The 27,919-nt window shown below is 38.2% G+C and overlaps 1 non-coding gene across 1 annotated transcript; it reads left to right on the top strand.

Moving 5' to 3' along the window:
* The first annotated feature begins 24,996 nt into the window (after nt 1-24,996).
* Nucleotides 24,997-25,103, top strand: LOC141626042 (small nucleolar RNA R71). The gene has a single exon (XR_012535773.1). It is a non-coding gene; the product is annotated as a small nucleolar RNA R71 (small nucleolar RNA).
* Nucleotides 25,104-27,919: the final 2,816 nt, after the last annotated feature.

Genomic DNA, 27,919 nt, shown 5'->3' with positions numbered 1-27,919 from the left:
GGCTCAGTTAAGTACTTGAGCTTACCGTCGAATGGCAAGATTACGTAGTCTTTGCCTCCCGATCCGCAAAGTTGGACCCATCATTCTTCAGGCGTGTGAACTGATTCATGTTGTCCATAAAAACTTTAAGCCACGACTCGCGTCCAAGTGTGGCACTCGGCATTGGGATTTCGTTATTTCAAGCCATTTGTTGTAACAGTATTATCAAAATAAACGTATTCTACACTGCGAAAAGAAGAATAAAAATAATAAGCATATGCATCGTTTTGATTTTAAGTCTTAATGCAAAAACTATTATAAGCGAAGACTCAAGCATTTATATAATTGACCTCCCTCAAGAATTATATAAATGATCCCAAGACTCAATTATCTGTAAATTGATAAGCCAACCTTTTGGCTAATTCTACTGTTAGAATTCTTGGTCGATAAATTTCTGTAAATTCTATCTTTAGTCCATCATAATCACGAGAAACTCTTCGGACTATAATGTTGAGATAAACTAAGTCAACACAAACTACTTACCCAACGTAGAAGGGGTCATATTATGCCTACCGACGAAGAAGGGATTCATAGTTGTTTGCCCTTATAAAGACTAGTTTCAATTTCCGTTTTAGAGGAAGATCCCATCAACTTTATTTTAATTCATTTTATGTGAACTAATATCTAGCATGCGTGAATGAATAAACTAAGGTGATGGCTTAAACCGAGTGACATCTGTATGTCTATGAAAACTAACATACAATTTATATGAGTCAATTGTCATGCATTTTAGTAGGTGGTTTGGTTTAGGCGGAATATGATGCACTAACTATCATGTGAATGAAAAGCAATAAGAACGGTAAAACGCAAAACAAAATAAAGTCCTAGTGTGGCCTATCTATCAAAATGAACATAAATACAACTTTGGAATCCATCCTTGGACCCGAGAAGCTTGTCTTGATGTTCCATCTTGATCCATGTAGCGGGAGTGAGCTCCAATCTCCATCTTTAGTCTTCTCAAAAATTACAATTTAAAATTACAAAATAAACCTATTTACATTCTAATTTCAAAACCGTAATAAATAAAGAAAACGAAACGGAGATACGAGATCTCAAATTACATTAAAAATTATGTTTCCATCATTACGAAAACATAATTTGACTAAGGCCACACTAGGTATTACAAATTACAACCAATTGCAAACATACATAAATAAATCTATTCAACGATTCATTCAACTAAAAAAATGCATCAACTAAATAAATTAAACATGCAAGACATAATTCCTTAATTATGTAGATTAATTTACCCAAACCACCTATTTATATGATCAAAATAAGTGACAATTCCTCAATTAATCACATTAATTCCAATCTTAATTCACATTAAACTTGTAATATGAATTTAATCCAACATTATTTTAAACTTCGTTAAAATAATTAGGTATCTTAAAATTGTGAACTTCTTCACAACAATTAATCATACATTATAAATTTAATGTATAATCAATATTGGCCAAAAACTAACAATTTTTTTTTATATAGGTCTCGGCATTTTTCAAAAAATAAAAAAACAGCCTTTTTTTATTTGCTCACGGTTTTAGCCAAAACAACAAAAAAAACAGAATTTTTTTTTTCTTTTTGGCTCGGCAAACCCTAAAAAAAACAGTCCCCTTTTTTTTCCTTCTTTGCGGCAAAATGCCCTAAAACAAAATAATTTAGATGAAGAAATTGTTTATAGTTGCTATTAGAACAAGATTAGCATATGAATTAATGAAACATGATTAACCGTATATGCCAAAAAAACTATATAGCAAAAACAAATTTTTATATCATTAACATGACGATTTCCATTTACATTTTAACTTAATCTTCATTAAATCAAACATCTACCAATTCTTCGTATAATCATTTTAACTGATTAAAACAACAATATGAAAAATCAAAATGGAAATATAACATCAAAAACAAGAACAAAAACCGGCTGGGAAAAAAAAATCAATTTGGCATTAAAAAAAAATTTCAGCCGTTTTGTTTTTTTTTTTTTTTTTTTTTTTCCGATTCAACAACCTTTTGTTTAAATTCATTTTATGAAAATCATCAAAAATAAAATCGTGGCCTTGGCTCTGATACCACTTGTGGGAATTAACTGTATGCTTCCCTTTAATTATAAGGATTATAACGAATTTATTATGATGATAACTAGTCATAAAAGAAAATTACATAAACAAAATTGAAGAGGATGAAGAAATAACCTTCGGTCCTAGCTAATATGGCCTACGAACAATATCGCAATGATATTCTCCTATCAGTTGCACCCAAGATGATATGAGATATGCCTTTGTTCTTTGCTAGAATCGATCCCCAATTTTCTGTAATTATTTAGGGTTTTGTGTTTTTATGTTTTGATGAGAGGCAAGATTAGGTTAGAATTATGGTTGAAGAAAAATGATCTCTCTACTCCTCTTATTGTAACCGAAAAAGAGGAGTGATGGGGAGATATTTTTCTCACCTAATTTCGGCCCAAATATCCGAAAATAAGAGAAAGTATTTTCTCTTTTTTTTTTCGGTTTTCTCTACCTACCAAAAATAAGGAGATTAAATCTTCTTATTTTGGTAGTATACAAAATGTATAAAATGTATTATTTATAAATTGTCATTTATATAATTCCGTATTAATAAGTCTACACACTATAGCTTGCAGTGGATTTATTAATGCCGGTCTGTGACAATATTGTATAATATATACTTTAATTATAAATATCGCATATTTTTAATTAGCTTATTAAATATAACCGATTACATTTAATTACGAATTAACATATTAATTCCTCCAAGCTAACATTATATACATTAATTAAATATAACTTATTATATTCAATTTACGAATTGACAGTTAATTCGTCTCAGCTAATATTATTTAATCGGCATTAAATAATCGTCTCATCAACACGTTGACTAACTATTTAGTCAATTATATGAACTAACCTTTTAGTCATATAAGACATCAATGTGATTACATTTCCATAATCACATCTCTCAAACACATCCTTTAGGTGTGACTTTTAGGGACTAGTTGATCACCGCTATCTGTATGATAATAACGTCAAACTTTCTAGCAAGCCAACCGTTATTAGGTAATCGTTAATCAACTGATAAAATACGAAGTATACCCTTGTGAACCTATAAGAGATTTATAAATGTTATCACACTAATTTGTGGAGGACACAAGCTCCAACAGAGGCGGACACTCGCGTACCTTCAAATGGTGGCATTTGAGGGGTATTTATAGAGGATTGTGTGGTTGTGTGCGTTTTGAGCGACGTGGCCGTATAGGCTACTTGAAGAGGCGCGAGCCATTTCGTGAGTCTTCGAGTTGTCTTGTAACTATCACGCATTTGAAATCATGATTTGTTCTATCCTAGGTTTTGGATGGCATGATTGTTGTACTTGACCATCAAGTATACCGTGTATACTTAGCATGGAAGCTTTGTGATGTTTGTTTTTTGTGTTTGACTCGGTTTGAGTCGTTGTTGGAGTCGGGATTTGAATTTTGAGTCGTTTTTTTTGGTCCGGCATCGGTTTTGACTCTAGTTAGTGTCATTGTGACCCCTTCGTCGTGCATAAAAAACTCTAGCACTACTACAGATACAGGCTATAACAACGGTCAAAAACCGTTGTTATATAAAAAAGCGGACGTTGTTAAAGCGTCCGTTGTAAAAGGTTATAACAACGGTTGGTTTTCTTAAGCAACCCGTTGTTAAAACTATTAACAACGGTTTTAAGTATAAAAACCCGTTGTGGAAAGTGTGACTCAATTTTGGGGGGAAAGTTATAACAACGGGTTTTAATATACAAAACCGTTGTTATAACTAAAGACAACGGGTTGTTTGTAAATAACCGTTGTTGTTTGTTCTTAAAAAATAAAAAAAAATTAAATTAAATATTACTAGATGCATGCATAATTACGGCCTGTTAGAATTCCGATGCATGCATTATTACTGACATCACTGTACATATGAACGGATAATATGGAATGAGAAGGGTTAGTAATAAGATTTGAAGCAGCATTATTGAGAGATATGATGATGATTATGGCACAACTTCCTAACATATATATTAATTAAAAAGCAACTCAACCCACACATTGCTTAGTATAAATACATTGCATTCATCTCAACTAACATTTCCATTATCTCAATATATTCATCTCCAAACCCTAACTGCTAAAACAAACTCTACTTAATCTTTCAAAACAAACTCCAAAAACTCCAACAAAATGAATGATTTCATCCTTAAGACTCTTACCATGATCGAGAACAACAACAACTTCATCCACCGGTTCCTCCATATTGAGGAAAGTTTCAGGAGCTACCTTGCGGATGCTCGATCCGCACTGAAGCACGCCAAAGAAGATGGCTTGACGGAGCAAAGCAAAGATTGCGGCTATATGACGATATAGTAATCCGAACGGAACCTCCAAATAGCCAAGGAGGAGAGGACGGATACGATAGAGCAGAATAAGATCCTCTATGAAAATATAAGAATTGCATTTTTATATATGTAATTTTTTTTAAAATTTATGTATTTCTAATTATATATATATATATATATATTAATTATGTTTATCTTGCTTCTTCATCTTGCCTCTTCATTGTTTTACTAACTAACTAGATTCAAATAACATAATGGTCGATAAAAACACATACATGCAAAAGAAATAAATAGAAAAAGAAAATAATGACGATGAAACTAACAGTGACGGCGAGATTTACCTGATAAATACAGAACGTAATAGACGATGAAATCAACAGTGACGGCGAGAAGATAAAGCGACGATGAGAAAGTGAGAAAGAGAGAAAGAGAGAAAGAGAGAAAGAGAGTGTGTGTTTTGTGTTTGTTTGTCTGCTGTGTTTGTGTTTGTGTATTAAGGGTTGTGTTTTGTGGCTGCAACATACTTCTGTTTGTGTGGTTTATAGTATGGAAGGTATTGACAACGGTTATTAAACAACAACCGTTGTGAAATATGTTTTAACAACGGTTGTAAAAAACACCCGTTGTTAAATAAGTTTTAACAACGGGTTTCAAAAATAACCGTTGTGATTACTTTTCACTAACTTTGCGCCAAATTATTAACAACGGTTGTGCATGTGTGACCCGTTGTTAAAACTAATAACAACGGTTTTATAACCATACCCGTTGTAATTGATTTTAGTAAAATTCGCGCCATACATTCTACAACGTCTATTGTGATTTTCGTGAATAATCGTTGTTAAAGGGCCGTTGTGGTTGCCTGTATTTGTAGTAGTGTAGGTACTTTTGAAATTTTTTGAAAAAGTTTTGTTTTCGAAATCGTTTTGAGTTTACCGACATATAGTTATACAAACTGTCGATTAAACGTAACGATTCCTAAGCATGTTGTAGTCCGATAATCACACTACTACAAATGAGCACTTGGGCCACGGCTATATTCATGGCGCAAGTGTTAAATTTCCGGGGCTAAATCATTTGGCCACGAGAATACCTTCCGTGGCGCAAGTGGCCGTGGCCAAGAGATAGCCACGGGAAAAACAAGAACGTGGCTATTATTAAATTTTTGGCCACGGATTCTCTCGTGGCTAATATCTCCCGTGGCCAACAAAATTTCCCGTGGCGAAAAAAAATTTTCTGTGGCATACAAAATATATGAAAATTAAATAAATAAAACGTAATTTTTTTTTTTCACGATAGATATTTTATCATATATGAAACCGTGACAATCTTGATACTGGTTTCGATAGTTAACTCGATTCATTTGAATGTTCTTTGGTTTCACCAGTCATGCATTCGCGCGCATCATAGAGGCTTCCCAGGAGGTCACCCATCCCAACGCTACTCTCACCAGAGCACGCTTAACTCTAAAGTTCTTTTGTTGTGCTACCGAAATTGAAAGTTAACTTTGTTGATAAAATTAGTACTTTGAATCCTTTTAAATTTATTTTTTTTCTTTCAAAATTTATCTTTAGTACTATTTAATTACAAAAATGTTACATGATTTACGATTTTTTGCGGGGAAAACATTATTTTGGCCAAGACAATCAAATTTTCGATGTTACCCTCCCGACTAATGATTTTGACGTCATTTTTTTGCCCAAGTTAGCAGAACAATTTTCTCTAATAAGTAAACTTAATCGTGTTTCCTAACATTTTCTTATTTCTTTAGTTTATTGACATTCTTATTTTCATTTCTCTTGTACTCATTTTTTCGTAAATTTTTTTACGCAAATTCTATTGTATGGTTGTCGTACCTACGATATGAAAACTATAACCAATTTTTGGTAAAATAATGACCACTTCTTATAACTAATGGTCTCCCCCTCCATGTGGTCACTATTAACCAAAAAGTAGTCACTTTTACCCAAAAAAACACGGAAAACACTGTCGTACAACAAAATCGCTTATTTTCTTAAACTGATTTCTCTTTGTTATGATTTATCGTTTCTTTTCTCAAATTTTTCACATTATTTGCATATGTGACATTAAATTATTATAATTTCTATATTTTTCCAGCGTGGTGCTCATTTTCAATGAAAAAATTTTCTCCATATTGAATTTTGGGTAAATTGATAAACACTACCAACTTTGGTCATCTTTTTCATAATCAATACCAACATAATCAATAATTAGTAATCAATACTAAAATAATTTTTTTTTCTACGATAGGTACCAAATCACCTTCTTACTCTAATTTTTTTTTTCTACTTTAAAGGTGTTTTCATCTAAGAGAGGGATTTTGGAAATGGTTGATTGAAGATTTGTACTTGAATGATGCATTTTTGGACTTTTTCAAGTTGGTTGAGATTATATTTTCAAGCGACTTAGTACCTATCGTAGAATAAAGTTAATATTTTGTTATTGATTACTAATTATTGATTTTATTGTTGGTATTGATTATGAAAAAGGGTCCTTATATTGGTATTATTTATCAATTTGCCCCCTTAACTTTGTCCAATGGTGAAATTAGGCCCCTTAAGTTTTATTTGTAGCAATCAAACTCCCTAACTTTAGTGAAAAGTGAAATTAAACACCATTGTTTGATTTTTCATGAAATTCCACCAAAACTCATTTAATAATACAATTATTAAAATACAAAATTTAATTTTTATAACTTTATAACTTTTATAAAATATAATTGTAATGGCGAGTATTTTCTTATAATTATACTGTTGTTAGAAAATTTATTATAAATGTAAGAATAGTTCATGAAATTTTATCATTTTTTTATTTTGTTTATTATAGATGAATGCAAAATTATTATTTAAATGAATAATTTTATATACATTAATAATTTTTTTTTTGTATATTATATAAGTTGTATAAAGTAAATATAAAATGAAGTTTTGTTGAGAATTAAGCGAAAAATAAAAATAGGGGTTGAATTTCACTTTTTGATAGAGTTAAGCGGTTTGATTGCTACGATAGAAACTTAAGGGGCCTAATTTCATTATCGAACAATGTTAAGGGGGCGAATTGGCACTTTCGCGATTTTTCCAATATGTATTTTTTAAATTGATTTGTGGAATAACATTTTTTTTACTTTCATTTCTTATTGCACTCATTTTACTTAATCAAATTTTGTAATCTAATTGTCGTTTCTTTTCCACTCCTAAAAAATATTTTTCCCAAACTTTTTTTCTCACCAAGTTAAATTTTATATAAAATTCAATTTTTTTCTAAAAATATCTTACAAATAAAAGTGTAAATCAAATTTTGAATGATACAGTTTGACAATATGTTAATTTTAGATTCATCTAAGATAAATGATAAATAACTTATTTATTTAATTTTATATGTTATGTCTTTAAATGTGATACGATCATTCAAGATTGTTATTCAAGATTATAATGTTTTACTTAAAAAAATTAAAAGAATTTAACCACTTTAATAAACAGAATTATATGTTAAAACAAATTTTTTAAATTAGCAATGTTTTGAAAAACCTGCAAAACGTAATTGTGATGTTGTAAAAAAATCAAAAATTTAGAAGACAAACTTTTCTTTGCTTGCATATTAGTTTATAAAATTTTAAAATTTCTTATTAAAGTAAATAAAACAATAAATAAATATTGATTAAATTAATCTAAGTGTTTGAAAAATTTAATATTTAAATTTATTTTCATATTATTTATACTTGATTAAATTTCATTCAGATTTTGTATTTTATTTTAAATAAGCAATTTTTAGGTTTGCCTTAACATGAAAATATGTTAATTTAAGTCGGACAAGATACTCGCCACGGGTGTTTGTCAGTTCGTGGCTAATTTTTTTTTTGCCACGGAACAATTCGTGGCTACACAAAATTTCGCCACGGGTGTGACATAGTTCGTGGCTAAAATGATTATTTGCCATGGGTGTAGCGTAATTCATGGCGTAAGTGACTTTTTGCCACGGGAAAACTTATCCAGTGGTATAAATGTTTTTCCAAAATAATGAATAAATTTTTCCCGTGGCTAAGCAGAATTTAGCCACGAATTATAAATTCCCGTTGCTTAATTTGTGGCGTAAGTGACAATTTGTTGTAGTGTCATCGGCTGTTTATTGGGGATTCAACAGATACTGGGTATCTACAGAGCCCTCACGTTGACTGAGGCTTGGACAGGGCGATAGTCAAAGTATAGCCCCAGGTCAATCGAAGATTATAACCTAGAGACCGAAGCAACGTCGAGGCGGCTCGAAAGAATTCGTGCCAAGGACCTGCCGTTGGGAAGGGCAACGTCAAGGCGACTCGGGGACTCGAGTGAAGGACCTGTCATTGGAAACAGTTTAGAGTTTGTCGACTGTCCGTGTGGGTCGTTTGAAGTCCGTTAAACTACGTATAAAGGCTCGCCAGCCATAGGAAGGAGTCATACCTGAGGCATTTTCTGGATATGTCCTTTAATTGTTTCTTGTTTGCGCGTAAAGGCTTGCCAGCCGTGTTACGGATATTATGAGTCTTGCCAGCCGTGTTGAAGGTACGTTTTGAGGCTCACTAGCCGTGTTGCGGATATGATAAGGCTCGCCAGCCGTGTTGAAGGTACGTTTTGAGGCTCGCCAGCCATGTTGTAGATATGATGAGGCTCGCCAGCTGTAATACCCGTCCTTTTAGGGACCCGTTGATTGATGTTGACCGACCCTAGACACCTATCCTCACGTTTGGAAACCTTACGAGTGATAACTTGTGTCGTAGTGAGTCTTGGCTTGTGTGTTACTCGATCTAGCTAAGGCTACTCGATCGAGTAACTTGGGAGCTCGATCGAGTAGAGGTCACTCGATCGAGTAAGTTCGTTACTCGATCGAGTAACGGGTTGGCAGCGGGGAATTATAAATCGTCAATCGTGAAATCCCAAATCATTTCTCTACTTTTCTTCCTAAACCTAAATGTCGTCATTCCACTTATCCTCCACCATAACCCTTTTCCTTGAGGCCTTTGAGGATGCTTATACCATGGGGATGGGATGCTTGAGTCGGGTAGCAGTCTTGACGCCGGATTGCTTCGTATAGGTATGTTACCATCATCATCATCGTCATCGTCGTTTTCAGTTAGGGTTGTGGTGGTGGTAATGGATGGTTGCATTGATTGTATAAGTGGTTTTCGTGGTTGGTTGGTATCTTGTGATCGGATGCGGAATCGCTGCGATTGGCTAAAGGTAGGTTCGCCTACTCAGTACTGTTGATTATCTAGAGAGTCTATTGATGTTGTTTGGTTGGTTTATAGTCAGTGTTGTTGATTGGTTGTGGTAGTTGTTAATGTTGTGTTGGTATAGAAGTTGGTGATTGTTGTTGTACAACTGATTGTGATTGTTTGTCTGTGGTTCTCGAGGTGCGTCCTCAGCTGAGTGGAGTCACTTACGGGAGTGGCTTCACGCCCTTGATTCGCCCTCCGTGGAACCCGCCACAGGAGGGGATGTGCACATTAAGGAACAAGGGTTTATCGCTCAGATGAGATGAGCGGGGCTTAGGTGGGAACGGCTGCGGTCCCCCACTGGCGGTGTGGATTACTGGTTGCGATTGGTAATCCGGCAGGACTGGACCTTCAGGCAGTTAGAGGAGTGTGGGTGGTTGGAGGAGATGTGTTGTGTGTGCGTAGTGCTTGTGTTGTGTCTTCTCTTGTATGTCTATTACCTCAGTCACTGACCTTGTGTGGTTTTGTGGTGTTGTTTGTTTATGTTGTGTCTGCCGTGATCCATAGTGAGCAGTCAGTCTTAGCAGTTTGTGGTTTGGATCATAGCTGGGCGTTGGAGAGGATGAGTCTATCACGAGTCACGACAGAAGTAGGCTCACACAGCTGATTGTGGTTTTGAGTTATATCTTTCGTATCGTCTGTTGTTTGTTAATGACTTGTAATATAACTTAAACGTTCGTTTATCGACATTTGATTATTACTGGCCTCGGGCAACTGAGATGGTAATGCCCTTATCGGCTAGGGAAGGTCTTGTTAAGGCTCTTTGGTAGATGGGGGTGTTACAAAGTGGTATCAGAGCGACGATTTTGGAACCTGTAACAAACGAGCCTAATGAATATAATGAGTCTAATAAAATGAACCTGGTGTATGTATGTTGGGAGCCCCAGCTGATGCTTGATTTTGGGTGAGTAGGCGCCCTCATTTCAAAATCACGGCCCCATTATGCTTAAGCCAGTCACCGGTTATGGGAATATTGAGTCGGGAATTATGTGCTTAAAGTGTATGATGGTTAAGTTAGAATATCCTCTGGTAATGTCTAGCGTGTATAATTGTGATGATGCACTTGTGTAGGATTATGGTTGAGTAGAAGTGTGGGTGGATGTAGAAGAAATGGTGAAGTGTCAATAATAGTACTTGACAATGTTGGGTGATGTGGTGATGATAATGCGTTTTAAGTCTTCCTATGCGTACTAGTTATAAAGGAATTGTAAGTCTTTGTATACGTATGAGTACTTAAAGGAATGGTAAGTTTTATGTTGGATTGTAAAGTTTGTCAAGTGGTAATTAGAATTGCAATAGATGAATTGTTGAGTACTTTTATAATATAGCATAGTTAAGTTGAATAATTTAGTGATAATTTGTTGTGACATGATTGAATTGTTAGCAAACTCGGATGGTAAATGATGGTTTATTGTTAGATGAATGCTTAGAGTGTTGTTAGTATAAGTTGGATTGTTGAATTTGCAAAGAATGATTAGAAGTGAGTATATGCATGAATAAGTTAATGACATGATAAATCATTTTGTATAGTGTTAGTTAGAGAATGAAGTAATACGTGTCATGTTTAGATGAAATCGTTGAGTTACATTTGAGTAGTAATAGTGCGTTAAGAATGAATATAATAATCTGTGACGATTTCCAAATACATTTTGGAATCGACACGAGTTGTTGTTTTGCAGGAACCGTTCACTAAACTTGTAACTTTTAACCTTGTTCTTAATCTTGCTCGACCGAGTATGAGTGCCTACTCCATCGAGTAGACCTCATTCGATCTAGTTGAGGAGTTATAAGATCGAAATAGCTTAAACTGCCAGCGAAAACTCGATCGAGTAGCTCCAACTCGATCGAGTAGAGGCCACTCGATCGAGTAACTTACTTAATCGATCGAGTAAGTGAACAGTACCCGGGATTTTGAGAAATTAATTCGTGTTTGAATTAAATTACAACGAATTTTGCCGAAATTGATTTGCAACTCGAAAATTAAAACTCAAACCGTCATGGATGAATTTCAAAAAAGATTTTGTGTGTGTGTTGATTTTTGCGAGATCAAAACTCGGATTTGCAAGAGTATTTTGAGAAAAATTGATGTCCTGTTATCAAATTTGATTTTTGTGGAAAATGCGAAAAATTTTCGGAAAATTCGACTGACATGGAAACGATCTGTCGCGGAAAAGGGCGACAAGCCCTTCCCTCTTAAAAAAGGAGAAAAATCCGTATGTTTAAAGCCGCGTTATGGAAACCGTGTCGGATTTCGTAAAACGCGAATCTAAGGAAATGTCAGTGTGAGAAAACACAAAAATTTCCGGATAGGCCTGAAGAGGCGCGAGCCTTAAGGCGAGAAAAACGATGCGTCAGAAAGAAGCACAAATTGACAGGAACAAGTCAAGGCGCAGATTCTTTGAATCAGCCCAAAGAGGCACGAGCCCCTGGGCGACACAAGGTGGCTTCCCCTTTTTCGTAAAAAAGGAGCTGATTGTTTTGTATACATAGGGACGTTTGTGCTTCATTGTTTCATCATCCGAAACACAAAAAACATCTCTACGAAAACCTTTCTTCTTCTTCCACAAAAAATCATGGATACTTTCGAATATAGGTTGTGACATTGGTGTCGGGATTTATCGCCTCCTGAGAAGTATCAACTAGTTGTAATGGGAGTTGGTCAATTTTTGGTGCTTCGTCAAGTTAAGGTGCAATCCTCATTCCTTCAAGCATGTTCTCGGTTTTGGGATTCGAAACATCATGTTTTCGTTTTCCCGATAGGTGAAATTTGCCCTCTTGCCTAAGAAGTGGGTGCCATTGGAGGGTGGCCGGGTTGACATGTTGTCTCTCATCAACATCTTCTCAAATCGGTTGGATGTTAATGTCTCGGAGGTGGCTAGGAGAAGGGCTCTTGCCTTTTGCCTAGTGCATGCGTACATCCTTGTCGATGCCTTGAAGAAGGAGGGGTCAAGATGGTATGGTAGCATGACCCTTGTTCATGTGGTTGAGCAAATGGAGCACGGGTGGGATCCATCGTGGTTGGTGCTTGGTGAGATCGTCCATGCTTTGGACAAGAAGGGTTCTTGTGGAGAAGCTCCCTCGTTTGGATCTCCAAGGATCCTCCAAGTATGGCTCACGGAGAGGCTAAGTTATGTAGAGCCTCCGGTTGATGCTTCTTCTTACTCGTTCCGTCACCTTACTATGAGGAAGAAGTTGTATTCAGATAGCTTTGCATCCACCGAGGCCTATTGGACCTCGAAGTTCGTGGAGGAGGGTGGTTCTATATCCATTGGGTGGTGCCGTGGTGGCACTTGAGGTCCTTCACGGGGTTGCCCGCTCCAACCGCTTGTTCTTGCTCTTTGATGGTTGTGGGCTTGAAGGTTGCTTCCTTCATCTATCCTGAAAGGCTTATAAGGCAAATGGGCCGCCAACAAAAGGTGCCCGCTCAAGATACTCTCGTCCAAGAGAGTGTTTTTCGAAACTCCGAGCTTGTGAAGATCTTCGAGATGTGGTGGGCCACTCGGCCGACTTGGGAGGTACCAAACCCCGCTTTAACGACATGGGTGATTGCCGCTTATGTCAAGTGGTCAAGAGCTCAAACCTTGGAGGAAAGGTCCAAGTTTTGTAAAGACGAAGTTGTCAACTTGAAGTATAGGGAACTTGGCAAGGCCAACCGTGCCTTCTTTGACGACTTTACTGATGATGTTAGCCCGGATGTGGTGAGGCACCAAAGAGGAGGAGCTTAGGTCCCAAAGAGATGGTGGGCCATGTGTGGGCTCGGTTTGGACCGAGTATTGGGTCTTGTAGGAGACCTGATGCCGTCGCCGTTGTAGATCCGTTGAGGATCTGTTCCGAAGAGGAAATCCATGCTAGGCGGGCTAACAAGAAGAACAAGGGGAAGATGTACCCCGAAGGAAAAGGCAAGGGTAGAATGGAAGAGTGAAGACCTCCATTACCCGTTTTACTATTATGTTGTAATAGTGTTTGTATGTTTTTATTATGTCGTACTAGCTATGTATTTTTTTTTGTGTGCTAGTATTACTATGTAAGATGTCTTAGTTGACGTTCCAGCTTGGCAAGTTGTGGACTTGCTTAGCTTTATTTGTTTATTTGTTATCAAGTTTGTAATCCTTATCATTATTAATTAAATAAGAGGATTGCTTGTGTCAAAAAAGAGTTGTGAATGCTTGTTGTCTCTTCCATCCATTTCATAAAGGCAATTCGGTTTGAATTATCCTAAACATTGCACATGTGAAGGGGATTTTTGTGGGAAGGGAGAAAGGCTTTTTCTTTGTTCTTTTTTGTGGAAAAGGGAGTGCTTCCCTTTTTTTTGGAATTTGTATAGGTGATTGTTTTTTTATGTGTGTGGGGGATGGTTGTATCCTTCTTGTGTAAGAAAGGATTGCCTACGTATTCACCTGAAGAGGTGAAACCAAACCATGCTCGTAGTTCAAAAGTTTTTTTAATTTTGTTTGGGTGTTGTGGTTGTATCCTTCTTGCGTAAAAAAGACTGCCTATGTATTCACCTGATGATGTGGAACCAAACCATGCTCGTAGTTCAGGTGTTTTGTTTGAGTGCAAATGGATGTTGCCTTTGACTGATCAAAGGCTGTTTGAAACATGGCAAGGTGCCGTAACTTGGACTCGATAAAACATACAAATTCAAATCAGAACGTTTTGAGGAATTGACTTGAAAGGGAGATTGTGGTTACTAGTTGTGAAACTAGGGGAAGGTCTATTAGTTACTAAGGTTCAAGGGTAGTATTTCTTAAGTTGGTCTAGGTTGGTCGGGTTTGTGAAATCCTCCCCGTCTAGGTCACTCAGTCTCGATGCGCACCCCGAAAGGATTTTCTTGACTAGGTAAGGCCCGGCCCAATTGGGTTTGAATTTCTCCCTCAGATCGACGGGTAATGGTTCTCGAACCGACTTAAGGACCAAGTCACCTTCTTTGATGTTTCTGGGTTTGACTTTTTTGTACAATTCCCGTTGTATACGTCATTGGAATAGCTGGACGTTGTATAAGGCGTTGAGTCGTCGTTCGTCTAGGAGTGTGAGTTGCTCGAACCTTCGAGGGTTCCATTCCGCCTCAGGGACTTGACTTTCTAGTGGATGCGTAGAGACGGGACCTCCAACTCCACTGGTTGTACTGTCTCCATACCGTATGCTAGGTAGAAGTGTGTTGCTCCTGTTGGTGTTTGAATGGAGGTTCGGTATCCCTAGAGTGCGAATGGGAGTTTGCTTGGCCAATCGCGGTAATTGTCTTGCATCTTCTTGATGACGGTGACAAAAGTTTTGTCTGCTGCCTCTACCGCTCCGTTGGTTTGGGGACGATAGGGGGATGATCGGTGCTGTTTGATTTTTTATTTATCCCTCAAGGCTTGTGTTTCCGCCCGGAAGTGGGAGCCTTGGTTGCTAATGATTTCATGGGGTACCCCATATCTTCAGATGATGTTTTCTTGAATGAACTTGGCCACCTGTTTGGCGGTAAGACTGTATAGGATTGGGCTTCCACCCATTTGCTGAAGTAGTCAATTGCGACAAGGACAAAGCAGTGTCCCTTGGTGCTTATCAGGTTTACTTTTCCGATGATGTCGACGCCTCAGGTCAAGAAAGGCCAGGGTGATGTCAGGGTGTATAAAACGGATAGTGGTATGTGTTGGATGTTGCCGAAGATTTGGCAATTGTGGCAATGTTTGACGTAGTTTCTGCAATCGGCTTCCATGGTGGTCGAGTAGTAGCCCAACCGCATGATTTTTTGGGTTAGCATCATTGCGCTTATGTGAGGGCCGCATTCTCCGTCGTGGACCTCTTCAATGACTTTCTTGGCTTTGTGGTGATCAATGCAAAGGAGAAGGATCCCCTGGGTTGTTCTTTTGTATAGTTGTTCTTGGTTTATCACGAATTGTGATGCAAGTAAACGGATGGCTCTTTGTCCTCTTGTATAAGAATTTGGAGGGAATTCGTTTTATGTTTTGTAGTTGAGGATGGCTTGGTAACAAGGCTCGTTCCTTTTTTCGACATATAGGGGCATCGATGTCATGTCGTCGGATATGTTGACGAGCGCGGCAAGTTTTGCTAGGGCATCGGCAAATTGATTTTCCTCCCATGGCAAATGGAAGTAGTCGATTTGGTAAAAGAATTCGGCCTACTGATTGATTTTTGCTTGGTAGGGTGCTAAGTTGTCGCTTCAGAGTTTCCATGATCCGGACACCTGATTGATGATGAGTGAGGAATCGCTGGGACCCTCAACATTTTGATGCCAAGTGTTATGGCTCCTTGTAGGCCGATGAGGCATGCTTCATACTCGGTGACGTTGTTGGTGACGACGAAGTCTAGCTTGAATGAGATCGGAACATGTTCCTCTTCTGGTGATATTAGAAGGATTCCTACCCCGAAGCCTCTCAGGTTTGATGCATCGTCGAAGTATAGGTCCCATGCGTCGGTGTCGGCACAAAGGGTCTCTTCATCAGGGAGTGACCATGTGTCGGTCGTTGGACCCTCGTTGACGGGATTTTATGCTAGGAAATCGGCGACTGCCCTTCCCTTGATAACCTTGAGGGGTACGAATTTGAGGTCAAATTTCGATAACATGAGTGTCCACCTAGACAGCCTTCCGTTTAGCATGAGCTTTTCAAAGATGTATTTGACAGGGTCCATCTTGGAGTAGATGTGAACTGTGTAGCTGAGCATATAATGTCGCAGCTTCTTTATTAACCAAACTAGGGCAAGGCATGTCTTTTCTAGTTGGGTTTATCTTGTTTCATATTCGATGAACTTTTTGCTGATGTTGAGATGGCTCGTTCTTCGCCGTCGACTGTTTGTGCTAGCATTGCTCCCATGGCTGTTGATCGAGTCCATTTCGTTTCACAAATTAAGCATATGTGGTCGTTGGTCAATGGTCGATACAAAACACAATTTATACTTCACAAACAACTCTACAATTAGTAAAGAGGCAAGTAAAGGCCGGATCCCAAGGGACGGGTATTGAAATGAAGATTCTATTGTAACTAGTGGTGTCTAGGGGTGTCACAAATTGGGTTGATGTAGAAGGTTACTAAACTAAAATAGCAATGAAAATAAAATAACAAGGTAAATAAAATAAGGGGTGTAAACAATTGATTAAAGGCACTAGGGTGTCATGGGTTCATAGGGGAATCATGGGATATGATCATACAAACATGTTCTCAAATTATAAGCAAGCAATTATTGTTGTGATGGATTGAGTTGGGTTATATCTTACAATCCTAGGAAAGTTTGGGTCCCGGAGCCGAATCTCTTGGATTGTACAACACCTACAAGTCGACTTAATCTTCCCTACTTAACACATGCATGGTCTAACAAGACTCGAGTTGGGTTATGTCTTACAAGTCTCATTGAAAAGATAGGTGATGATAGTAAATGCAAGGATTCATAGGCTTAGCATTTCATCAAATATAACATGTGCATGTATTAAGATCAAAACAAGCAAGCAAATAAGATATGAAAGCATATTAATTTAAGCATGAATCATTCCCCATGTTGGTTTCCCCTAATCACCCATTAAACCCTAGCTAAGAGACTACTCACTCATTATCATATTGATCATGCTAGAAAGGTTGTCAATCATACTAACATAATAAAACATGATGAATAAATGAAAGTAATTAGCAATAATTAAAAAGGGATTAAGAGATTATACCTACTAATGATTCCAATAATAAAGCAAGAATAATAGAAGTACTTGAATCCTAGATTGAGAGGTTGTCAATCTCCCAATAATAACCCAAATAATCTTCAATTACCCAAAATAAAGTAGGAACAAGAGAGAGATTAAAGAACTAAAACTTGGATTAAAACTTGATTAATATTTGATTACAATATTGAAGAGAGATTTGATTGATATTAACTACACTAATTATTGATAAGAGGAACATGCTCCTCTAATTAGACTAATGGGGTATTTATAGTGAAAATTAGGGAGGATGCATTAGGGTTAACTAAGGGCTAAACTAGTAATTACACTTTTTAAGTTGAGCAAGGAGACTCCGGGATTCTCCGAGAGAAGGGCTTCTCTTATCGTTGCTAGAAGAATGAAAACGTCTTTGTCTTTGAAATCCGTGCGGATGGGAGTCGGGACGGCCGGATCTGGTTTGAGAATCCGAGCGGATTCTTGGGCAAGACGCTCGGATTGGCGAGGGGAATCCGAGCGGATTCCTTTGAGGGACGCTCGGATTGGGCTTGGACGGACGGACTGTGTACAATCCGTTCGGATTGTCTAGCAGCATCTTTTCTTCTTCTTTTCTTCCCTTTTCTTCATGAATTCCTTGGGGATTTCCTTGGGGACTCAAGGATCCTTTTCTCAACAATGCTCTTCTACTATGCTATGTACAAAGGCCTTCTAGTCTTGTCTCTCCTTGATGCTTGGTCATTGAATATGATCAATTTAGCCTTGTTTTGCCATGAGAATGCAAGATTCTTACTCCTTTCCTACCAAGGGATCAAAATCTCAAAGAATATGCAAAACAAAGAACTAAAGATAAGAAATGACCCAAATAGGCACTAAAAAGCATGGAAACAATGGTAATTCGGGGGCTAAATATGCGCCAATTATGGTCACATCAAATATCCCCAAACCGAACCTTTGCTCGTCCCGAGTAAAGAGGTGACAAAGACTAGGACCAATACTAACTTAACCTAATAATAATAGCCGATATGAGACAATTAGCGGGTCTCACTCCGCCCCTTCAACTCACAACAAGACAACCATGAGGTAGGATGCCTTCTTGCAAGGCAAGGTGGGTCTTGCCAAAATGGCGACACATCCAAACTTTAAGCACACAAAATCACATAATGGATGCATCTACAAAAGAATAGCCACTTTCCTCATCTAAGTGGCGGAAATTATCTACAAGGGAAGCAATTCAAGGGTACACAATCCTTCATAGATACAATTTGTTCAAACTACTAAGCCTAGAAGGATACCAATAAATCACCTCCAAAATGTGTCAAGCTAGGGTACCTTTGTCCTCAATCGTTAAATGCTTTTGTCAAGAGTAGACTCCCTATGGTGTTAGAAACACTGGAGGATCGCGGAATTCCCCCTCTTGCCTAGACAAGAAGAAGGGTCGTCCCCTCTCTACCATGCACAAAAATGGATACGATGGATAAAGGGATCGATAGATATTTGAGTTTCACTTTGGGAGTTTGCTTTGTTTTTTTTTTTTGTTTTTCCCCCCAAATTTCTTGTGGCATATAACATTTGAGAACACTTTCTTGCCATTTCTTTTTGATTTTTGGCATTTCAACACTTGACAACTTTTTGCATTTCTTTTTGAACATTTTCAAAGTCACCCCAATTAGTAACGAGGGTGCCTTGTATTTGAAGCTTTAGGAGTTTATTTTTGCTCCTCTTTTCATTTGATGCATTTTTGCAAACTTTCTTTCACTTTTCATTTCTTTGAACTCAAATTGATTTCTTTTTGTTTTGTGCCCATTCCCTTTGATGACAAAAATGTGGTAGAACATGGATGAATGATAGAAGTATGCATGGTTTCAAGGGTCACCTTGGAATAAACGGTAGCCAAGGAGTTATCACACCACAAGGTACTCTTGACTCGGCCTTAAACCATGGGTCAAAGGATACTAGCATGACACATCCTAGGGTGTTTTACAAGTATTCTAACAAGCAAAGTCTTAAGAATAAAAAGCATCTACTAGGGCCTATATACACTTGTCAAGCTTCCCAAATAGACGGTTTCGCAAAATTTTCTAACATGCAAACTACATGCCATGATGCAACTAGCATATAAACATCCTAATGCATATGATTCTACCAACTAATATGCCAAATAAACTAAATGTAAGTCCTAAGTTCACATTGTTATACCGCATCAATCAAAATAAAGCCACATAGTCATTAACATAAAGAGGAAAAAGGAGATTGGAAAGATCATACCATGCGGTCTTCAATATCCTCATGTCTCGGATGTGGCGTAGTCAATCAAAGTGAACAAGGATAAACAAACACAATATATACAAGACAATATATACAAAGGAAATGAACTTGTTTTTGGATTTTCAATTTTTCAAATTTTTATGATTTTTGAAATTTTTCAATTTTTATGGTTTTTGAATAAAAGTTAAGTGTTAGAATTCCCATCCCCACACTAATATGGGCATTGTCCTCAATGGCCAAAATGATGGAAATTATGCAAAAATGATGCATGATTTCTATACTAAATGCAATTCTACACTAAGCTATACTACATGATGCATGGTTTTTGTTATGACGGAGAGGATAATTTAGATTACCTCCCGTTGTGTATGCATTAACTTCCCCAAACCAAATAAGACACTATTGCTAATGTTAAAGCATAGGGGAGTTCATGCACACACTATGCTATGCATGAAACTAGATTGTCATTTTGGATTTTCAAAAATGGGAACAATAAAGAACACCTCAATGGTACCGAGGTGTGAGTCCTTTGGTGTTGCTAGGACTAAAACCAACAATGATCAAAATGAGATAAAATACAAAGAGATATAGACAAACCATGGGAGTGTAGGAGTCTCCAAGGCTAGTCTTCCATCATGCTATTATCATCACCACTTCCCTCATGAGAAGTGGTCACATTGCCACTTTCCTTATCACTTTCTTCCTTGCTTTCTTCACCATCATCTTCCTCATCATTATCTTCACCATCTCTTTCTTCATCTCCACTTGCTTCTTCCTCAATATTATCATCAAATTCCTCATCATTTCCAACAACCTCATTGTCTTCTACCACGTCCCTTGATGCACCCGGAAATAAGGCTTCTCTATCCGCCCAACTAGGCAAAGGACAAGATGGATCAAGGAGTCCTTGCCTAGCTAGATGTAGGAGGGGAGGATATTGAGCCAAATATGCATTCTTCCGATCTTCATAAGCTTGCTTGTGCATGGCTTGCATAAGAAGAGTGACATAGTCTTTTCCAATTTCAACTCCTTGCGGTTTGAACTCTTCATACACAAAGGGGTAAGGCGGTATAACAATGGAAGAGGAGGGAGTTTCATGATCACCCTTTTGTTGTTGAATGATGTACTCGGCTTCTTCGGATAGGGGAAGTAAATAGTTGGTCCGGTGGACACTAAGACGGCAAATCTTTGCGGGTAAAGTGAATGATCGAGCCTCACTAGTAAGCCACCCATACTTGGTGTCAAGGGGATTGTGAGCAACCCACTTAAACTTGTTAATCAAGATGGACATATCAATAAGATGGCCACCATCCTTAGCCTTGTACTTGCTATCCTTATTGAAATTAGGATCAAAGTGCTTGGCTAGGACCGTGACAAGGCCGCCATTAACAATAACGGTTTGACCCTTCTTCCCACTATCTACATGGAGCCATCTATCAACCAATAGCCTCAAAGAATTGTAAGGCTTGGTGTGAATTCTTCCAATATTCAAAGTTGATTCAAGGAGAATAAAATCGAGTCCCGTGAAATGATTGGTGTCTTTCCTAGCAATTATGGTATTTCCCACAACTTTGTGCCATATTCTTATGCCCGGATGATGGACCAAAAGAGCACGACAAGCTTTAAAATCTTCAAATTTCTTCCCGGAGATTGCCTCCCAAAGAGGCTCGGGATCATACTTCCCATATTGCTTATAAAATTTATGTTCATCGCTAAGACCCAAAATTTCACCCAATTCCGGAAAGGTAATGCGTCTACTAGTGTTAGCTAGACGAAACTCAATATTTTCCCTATTCTCAACTTTTGTCACTTTTAAAGAACTTAAGAATTCCAAGACAAGGGAGGGGTATGTTACTTCCTTCATTTCAAACAATTTCTTCAAACCCATGGCATTGAAAAAGACTCTTGTTTGTTCAAGAACACCCAACTTCTCTAAAGCATCTTGACATATGAATTTGGTGGATTGAATTTGTTTCATAGCAAACTTGACAAATGTATTTCTATGGGAATCAGAAATGAATGTTACCTCCGGATAATGCAAGAGTTGATTAATTACCGGAGTAGAGGGTGATGCTTCCATAGGAATTTGTTGTTGTTGTTGCACTACCAAGTTTGGTGTTGATACCACCATTGCCAAAGCTTTCTTTGCTTGTAGAGCTTTTTGCCTTTGAGAGAGAGCCTTTGCTTTTGGTGCCTTTGTTGCTCTTGTTGCTCCCTTTGTTCTTGCCATTTGATGAGCTTAACCAAGAAAAAGATCAAAAATCTTCAATTTGTAGAATGCCCAAATCGATTTGAAGGTGAAAGGCTTTGCCTTTATAAGAACAAAAATCGATTCAAAGGTTGAAGAATTTGCTCTTGGTTTTGATTGTTAATGAAGATGGAGTGATTGATTTGTTGTTTGAAAGATGGTTTGATTTGATTTTGGTGAGTTTTGTTGAGGGTTTTTGTTTTTGAGATGGAGAGGATGAGGGTTTTGATGTTATGGGTAGTGTTTATGAATGAATGAATGAATGAATGAAGGTGGGGTGGGTATTTAAAGAACTCGACAATTTTAGGACGCAGGGACAATCCGTGCGGATTGGGCGCAATCCGTGCGGATTCTACAGCTTCAAAATTTTCAAAATCCCGTCTACAGACGGGCGGATTCTGGGGAATCCGCTCGGATTCTTCTGAGATGGGACGGGCGGATTTCGTGCAGGACGGACGGATTCTTGTCCAGAGATTTTTCTTTGTTTTTCTTCAGCTGCAAGACGGGCGGATTGTTCACAAGACGGACGGATTACTCGTGAGACGGGCGTCTTTCTAGTAATCCGCTCGAGATTCTTCAACGATCAAGAATTTTTGCAATTTCAGCTCAGCCAAGACGGGCGTCTTCTCGACGCAGACGCTCGGATTTGCTTTGCGAGACGGCGGATTCTCAAGAATCCGCTCGGATTGGTCCTTGTGTACACGGATTCAGTTCCATCCGTGCACCAACGCATTCTCTTATCATTCTTTCTTTCTTTCTTTCAAATCTTGTGTTCTTCATTGTGGGGGCACTACTAAGGCATGAATAGCCTAGGCAATTGCCATCCCCACACTAAGGTAAAGCACTACACATCAATTAAAATCAATAGTCCCTCCCTCACTTCTCTCTTACATGACAATTATTTTGATCAAAGTAAAAATAAATCCAAAAATGACAAAAATGCAATACAAAAATTGAAAAGTAAGTTAGGGAGTTAGAAATATTTACAAGTGGTGGTTTAGGGAGGACTCCACCAAACTCTCATTCTTGATGAGATGTCAAGAGGGCATGTTCAAGGTGTTGTTGATGTTGCTCAACACCTTGAAGAAGTAATCAAAAGCTTGTTCATTGTTATGGTAGAGGTCCTCAATAGACCGTGGCCCTTGTTGTTGATCATGATCGATGGCATGCCCAATGTAGGGATTAAAGATCCCTTCAAATTCGTCGTCCCAAAGACCACAAACTTCATTGAGTTGATCATTGAAAATCTCTTGCTTAGATGGAGACAACTCTCCCAATTTCTTTTCTTGGCCAATGAGGCCATCATCTTCTTCCTTGGTTGATTTTGATGAGCTTTGCAAGCTCTCCTTGTCACAATTCACTTGCTCTTTGAATGGAGCATCTTCAACTTTCTTCCTCCATTGGAGTTCCGATTTCTTCCTTTCATCTTTCCGGCTATAATGATCAATCATGAAACATGGCTCATGCAAACGAGGAGCTCTCATGGTTTTGTCAAGATTAAAAGTTATGCTTTCATCTCCCACTTCTAGAGTGAGCTCTCCATGTTTCACATCAATCACCGCACCCGCGGTGTGTAGGAAAGGTCTTCCTAAGATGATTGGAATGTTGGAATCTTCCTCCATATCAACAATGACAAAGTCCACCGGGATGAAAAACTTCCCAATTCGCACGGGGACATCTTCCCATACCCCTAATGGTGTCTTCGTCGATCTATCGGCCATTTGAAGAGTGATATTGGTGCATTTAAGCTCTCCCATTCCCAACCTTTTACTTACCGAGTACGGCATGACACTCACACTAGCCCCTAGATCACATAAGGCTTTGTTGATCGTTGTGTCGCCAATGGTACACGGTATTGAGAAGCTTGCCGGATCCTTTAACTTTAGAGGTCAACTCCCTTGAAGTATTGCACTACTCACCTTAGTGAAGGCGATAGTCTCAAGTTTCCGGATCGACTTCTTCTTTGTGAGGATATCTTTCATGTACTTTGCATAGGCCGGAACGTGATTGATTAATTCCGTGAAAGGAATTGAGACTTCTAAGTTCTTCACAGTCTCCATGAACTTCCCAAGTTGATCATCAAATTTAGGCTTGGCTTGACGACTTGGAAAAGGAAGTCTAATCACAATGGGCTCCTTTTCTTTGGCATTGTCTTCATTTTTCTTTGAACTTTCTTCTTTTGATGATTCCCCTTCTTTGGGACTTTGCACCACAACTTCATTCTCACTAGCTTTCACAACTTCATCCTCAACTTGCTTCTTCGGTGCTTCATATCTTGTACCACTTCTCAAGTGAATGGCACTAACCGTTTCATGTCTAGGGGGATTACTTTGTGGTGGTAATTGCCCCTTTTGTCTTTGTGAGCTCGAAGATGCTAGTTGGGTCAATTGTGTTTCCAACATCTTGGTGTGAGCTAGAATGTTGTTGATGGTAGTGTCTTTTGCTTGGCTATCGTTTTGCATTTGGGTGAAAAATTCTTGTTGATTCTTTTGCATTTGGAGGACCGCTTTTTGGACATCAAAACCTTGGTCATTGTGGTGATTGTATGGATTTTGATTTTGGTAGCCTTGGTTTTGATTGTAAAAGGGTCTTTGATTTTGATTTCTCATGGGTGGAGGAGTGTATGTTGTTTGAGGGTTTTGGACATTTTGGCTTTTGTATGAGAGATTTGGATGGAACTTGGTGTTTTCATTGTAAAAGTTTGAATAAGGGGTACCACTTTTGTAAGCTTGGAAAGCATTAACTTGTTCGGTTGTTCCCCTACATTCACTTGAGTCATGACCCAAGGTTCCACAATTCTCACATATCCCGCTTGGGATTGATGAGGATGCCGTCATGGCATTGACATGATGCTTCGATGATTTTGAGTTTTCCTCAAGTCTAGCCATAGCTTGTTCAAACTTCAAGTTGATTGTGTCAATGTGAGCACTAAGTTGAGCACCCAATTGAGTAACGGTGTCCACTTCATACTTTCCTCCTCTAGTAGCCTTGCGAGGTCTACTATATTGTGAATTATGGACCGCCATTTCCTCAATCTTGTTCCATGTTTGATTGTCATCAACTTCGGTGAACATTCCATTTGATCCCATATTGAGAATGTTCCTAGAATCTTCATATAAACCATTCCAAAATTGTTGCACTAAAAACCATTCGCTAAGTCCATGGTGAGGACATGAGCGACAAATACCTTTGAACCGCTCCCAAGCTTCATACAAAGATTCTTCATCCCTTTGCTTAAAACCCGTAATTTGAGCTCTTAGCATATTAGTCTTTTCCGGTGGGTAGAAATTTTTGTAGAAAGCTAGAGCTAGCTTCTTCCAAGAATCTATTCCAAGGGTGGCCTTATCAAGGCCCTTCAACCATTGCTTTGCGGTGCCGATTAACGAAAAAGGAAATAAGACCCATCTTATTTGGTCTTGAGTCACGCCCGTTTGAGAGATAGCTTCACAATAATCGCAAAAGGTTTCCATATGAGAATGAGGGTCCTCACTAGGCAATCCCCCGAATTGGCTCCTCTCAACTAGTTGGATGAAGGCGGACTTGGCAATAAAGTTTCCGGTAAGATGTTGTGGGGTAGGAGTACCATTTGGTAAATCCTCCTCGGTGGGTATAGAGTGTGACGAGAATTTAGGCATTGTAGGTGGATTTTGTGTGGTATTGTTTAATGGGTTCTCTTCTCCTTCTATTGCGAAAGGATTGACAAACTCACTAGTGGGTTGAACAACTTCACCAACACCTCCCAAATTCCTCCTAACAAGTCTCCTATTATTCGTCAAGGTTCTTTCGATTTCACGGTCAAAAGGTAACAAATCTCTTTGTAACCTTCTAGACATGCAAAATATCAAACAACTCGAAAACAATTAGAACAAACCTTGAGGAGTTTTACTTCCCCAAGGTGAAAAAGACACAACTAATAACAATAAAAGAAATCTTAAATCAATTAAACACCGTCCCCGAAACGGCGCCCATTTTTGATCGAGTCCATTTCGTTTCACAAATTAAGCATATGTGGTCGTTGGTCAATGGTCGATACAAAACACAATTTATACTTCACAAACAACTCTACAATTAGTAAAGAGGCAAGTAAAGGTCGGATCCCAAGGGACGGGTATTGAAATGAAGATTCTATTGTAACTAGTGGTGTCTAGGGGTGTCACAAATTGGGTTGATGTAGAAGGTTACTAAACTAAAATAGCAATGAAAATAAACTAACAAGGTAAATAAAATAAGGGGTGTAAACAATTGATTAAAGGCACTAGGGTGTCATGGGTTCATAGGGGAATCATGGGATATGATCATACAAACATGTTCTCAAATTATAAGCAAGCAATTATTGTTGTGATGGATTGAGTTGGGTTATATCTTACAATCCTAGGAAAGTTTGGGTCCCGGAGCCGAATCTCTTGGATTGTACAACACCTACAAGTCGACTTAATCTTCCCTACATAACACATGCATGGTCTAACAAGACTCGAGTTGGGTTATGTCTTACAAGTCTCATTGAAAAGATAGGTGATGATAGTAAATGCAAGGATTCATAGGCTTAGCTTTTCATCAAATATAACATGTGCATGTATTAAGATCAAAACAAGCAAGCAAATAAGATATGAAAGCATATTAATTTAAGCATGAATCATTCCCCATGTTGGTTTCCCCTAATCACCCATTAAACCCTAGCTAAGAGACTACTCACTCATTATCATATTGATCATGCTAGAAAGGTTGTCAATCATACTAACATAATAAAACATGATGAATAAATGAAAGTAATTAGCAATAATTAAAAAGGGATTAAGAGATTATACCTACTAATGATTCCAATAATAAAGCAAGAATAATAGAAGTACTTGAATCCTAGATTGAGAGGTTGTCAATCTCCCAATAATAACCCAAATAATCTTCAATTACCCAAAATAAAGTAGGAACAAGAGAGAGATTAAAGAACTAAAACTTGGATTAAAACTTGATTAATATTTGATTACAATATTGAAGAGAGATTTGATTGATATTAACTACACTAATTATTGATAAGAGGAACATGCTCCTCTAATTAGACTAATGGGGTATTTATAGTGAAAATTAGGGAGGATGCATTAGGGTTAACTAAGGGCTAAACTAGTAATTACACTTTTTAAGTTGAGCAAGGAGACTCCGGGATTCTCCGAGAGAAGGGCTTCTCTTATCGTTGCTAGAAGAATGAAAACGTGCTGTGCTGAAATCCGTGCGGATGGGAGTCGGGACGGCCGGATCTGGGCTGAGGAATCCGAGCGGATTCTTGGGCAAGACGCTCGGATTGGAGAGGGGGAATCCAAGCGGATTCCTTTGAGGGACGCTCGGATTGGGCTTGGATGGACGGACTGTGTACAATCCGTTCGGATTGTCTAGCAGCATCTTTTCTTCTTCTTTTCTTTCCTTTTCTTCATGAATTCCTTGGGGATTTCCTTGGGGACTCAAGGATCCTTTTCTCAACAATGCTCTTCTACTATGCTAGTTACAAAGGCCTTCTAGTCTTGTCTCTCCTTGATGCTTGGTCATTGAATATGATCAATTTAGCCTTGTTTTGCCATGAGAATGCAAGATTCTTACTCCTTTCCTACCAAGGGATCAAAATCTCAAAGAATATGCAAAACAAAGAACTAAAGATAAGAAATGACCCAAATAGGCACTAAAAAGCATGGAAACAATGGTAATTCGGGGGCTAAATATGCGCCAATTATGGTCACATCAGCTGTGTCGGTGATAGTCAGGTATAGGGATAAGGGAATTCCCTGCGGAGGTGGCATGAGGATATGAGGTTTGGATAGGATTTCCTTTATCCTGTCGAAGGCCTTTTGACAATCGTCGTCCCAATCGGTGTGATCGGAGGCGCGGAGCTTCTTGAAGATAGGTTCGAAAATCATGGTGAGCTTGGCTATGAAGCAGCTGATGTATTGGAGTTGACCGAGAAATCCCCAAATCTCCTTCTCGTTCTTAGGCCGAGGCATTTGTTGGAGAGCTTTAATTTTGGTAGGATAGATTTTGGATGCCCCTTTTGCTGACGACGTCTCCCAGGAGTTTTCCGGAGGTGACCCCTAATGTA

Source organism: Silene latifolia, chromosome X, assembly GCF_048544455.1.
Source record: "Silene latifolia isolate original U9 population chromosome X, ASM4854445v1, whole genome shotgun sequence".
In the NCBI taxonomy this organism is placed as follows: Eukaryota; Viridiplantae; Streptophyta; class Magnoliopsida; order Caryophyllales; family Caryophyllaceae; genus Silene; species Silene latifolia.
The sequence above is the reverse complement of the archived record's forward strand: the minus strand, read 5'-3'. Positions and strand labels throughout refer to the sequence as shown.